Source organism: Hibiscus syriacus, unplaced genomic scaffold, assembly GCF_006381635.1.
Source record: "Hibiscus syriacus cultivar Baekdansim isolate YM2019G1 unplaced genomic scaffold, ASM638163v2 tig00110057_pilon, whole genome shotgun sequence".
NCBI lineage: Eukaryota > Viridiplantae > Streptophyta > Magnoliopsida > Malvales > Malvaceae > Hibiscus > Hibiscus syriacus.
Genome location: NW_024062581.1, coordinates 1,437,412 through 1,440,332, shown reverse-complemented (window position 1 = coordinate 1,440,332; position 2,921 = coordinate 1,437,412). Strand labels below are relative to the sequence as shown.

Below are 2,921 nucleotides of genomic sequence, written 5' to 3'. Positions count from 1 at the left end.
ATGTAATATAGTTTAACATAGTTCTCTAGAATTTAGTCTAAGTTCTTTCACTTTCAATTTAAAAAATATTGTTCACTAGAATTTTAGGATTGACATTTGTGAGATAAAAACTCTGGATTGCATTGAAAAGCGCCACAGATGTTATATCATTTACAACACTCTCTCCGAAAACCATAATGTAAAGTAACAGAGTCTCATCCTGACTAAGCACCTGCACCATCAGACAGAAACAACTCGATTTTAGCAAGTTTATTATTCTAGTTTCAATTTAGAAAAAAAGCTAGCACAATTTTAATCTATGAATACCTGCAGTGTGCAAACAGAATCTGTTGCAGCAAATATTGCACCAATTGTTGAAAGTCATAGGGAACAATAGTGAACACACTGAAATAAGAACAAAGATTTTGGAAAATAATGGAGCAATAAGAGAGATTACCTAGAAAATCCCCAATATCCAAGGAGCCAATGTCCATTTCCTTGAAGGCGTTAATAGCATAAGCATACCAAGGAGAATGACAACAACAAGAAACCGAAAACATTACGAAACAAGAAAACCATAAGCATACAAAGGAGAATGGCAGCAACAAGAAATGAAAATAAAACATTACGAAAGAACACAATCAGCATTTGATGTGCCTAATTAAAAGTCATAATTCCATATAGGTTCTCTCAAAGTTTCCTTCATAGAAATTTATTATCCGTTAATGTTTTATTCGTGTTGTTCCTCTAGTTTGAAAGGAGACAATATGAACAGCCTCAAAAAATAATAAACTGGTCACGAAACAACATACTGCCAATGCATCATAGTGGAGACCGTCATAGATCAGCATGACTCTTTCAGAGTAGTTCTTTTCCTGTCATGAAGGCCACATTTAAAAAGAAGATGAGAGTAAGCAATGATAACAAAAAAAATTGACCACTCGAGACAAAAAAGAGTGACAACATCAGCATTCTAACCTGACCATACAAATCGCAACGTGTTGTCTGAATATCATACGCTGCAATTTAACGACCATAATAATCTGCTAATATTAAAAGCTCAATGGCGCCTTCAAAACAGAAAATAACATACCCAGGTCAGTGAGATTGTCCTAAATAGATTATGATAAAATGAATAATAACTAGAAGAATGGACATGGGGGGTTCAACTAACCTCCCCACTTGTCCGAATCAAGAATCCAGGCACAATACTCTGCATTTGGCTTTCCGAGAAACGCCTTGGAATATTTTGTTGGATCACTTGACACCGTTGCTACCATAACCTTCAAACAGTTACCAATCACACTAGGTTAAGAAAATGAAACAACACTTAAAACGGTAAGGATAAATGGTTTTATATCGACACTTTATGTATGCTCATAGATTTCCACCTTCAAACTAAAACATGTTGAGTGATCTATCTAATTTGGCATTCCAAGATGCATGCAGCGTATAATGATAACGGCTCAATAATGTGAAGTATATCATACCTCTCGTAGATGCATCAGAGATTATAGTAGTAATACAGTAAACGGAACAAAGCTAAGCACAATAATCTTGAACATTTCCCATAAAAGCCCCAACTGTATGGGTTTGAATACCAACATATAAAGCTTAGTATTGTGTAACGGTTCTATCCACAGATCGAAGTCTAAATACTAGAATTCATTAGCTAACATAAACTGCAGACAAAGTTTCGATATACGTCTTCAGTTTCCATGCAATAATAAAATGACCTAAACAAAGCGCTTTGACAAAAAAATCATGAGAATAAGCATATAAGAACTTGTCTCAATTCTGGAGCTTTTGTCTTGTCATGGTCCATAACATACCTAAACACGAGGAAATGAAGAAAAATGATCTCAAATGAACAATAATCACACCAATCGAACCAATAAAAGTTAAAACGGAAAGTTATCGATCTAGTAGTTTAATGAGCTAACCCAACAACATTGAAAAGGCAGCTGTTGTCTGATGGAATGACCCTTCTAACAACAATACCTTCCATTTTGCAAATTATTATGAACCTAAACAAACAAACAAAATAACAAAAAATTAACTTCCACCATTATACAAATTTGTAATGGAAATAGCTAAGCAATTGTTCTTTAGATTCCAGAAATACATACACATGGAAACAAAATTAGTGAAGATGAAACAAGGAATAGTAGATTGATCAAAGCATGAAACCTAGATAATATAATTCAAATGAAATTTTCTTTAAGCAATTTGCAAATATCTTAAGATAAACAATGAAAAGTTTGAACAAAAAAGAAAAAATGGCAATAAAATCAAAAGAAAAGTCAAGACTTCGAACCTTCAACGAAGAATCATTCAATCAAAGAAAAGAGATGTTGTCAACAAGATCTAAAACCAACCCTGATGTAAAATCCTACCAATAAACACGAAATTATCCAAATTTATGGAATTAAATTACCTAAAACGCAATTCGAAAAAAGATGCAGAAGAACTCAATTTTATCACGAAAGAACAAATGCCCCCCATATCTTGAACCAACAGGCACCAAGAATAATAGCTTTAAATAAGGGAACTTCAAAGATAACACTAGGACATACATTGAGCCGTTCCGTTTATCATCGCCGACGTCGTTGAAGAGCTTCTTCTTGTCGGATTTTATGAGGGCTTTGATGGAATTTAGAAAGTGAGCTCGCGAAATGGAGTGAATGGCATTGCTAAGCTTATCATGTAAGTTCCAGATCTTCTCGAGAACCGCCTCGATTTCTTCGATCTCCATATCCCATTTCATTTCAGAGGTGATGGTAAAGCCAGAGAATTTTGCCCTTGTTGGGGGGAAATGATTTAATTTCTTTTTATGAAATGAAACCAAAGAGTAGCGGCGGAAATAAACAGGTAAAAGAAGAGAGGAAAAAGGATAAGGGGTCTAGGTTTGATATAAATTCATCTTTTTGTGGCGTTTGTTT

The 2,921-nt window shown here is 34.4% G+C and overlaps 1 pseudogene; it reads right to left on the bottom strand.

The window, feature by feature from the left end:
• Positions 1-701: 701 nt before the first annotated feature.
• On the bottom strand, positions 702-2,483 carry LOC120214264 (annotated as a pseudogene).
• Positions 2,484-2,921: the final 438 nt, after the last annotated feature.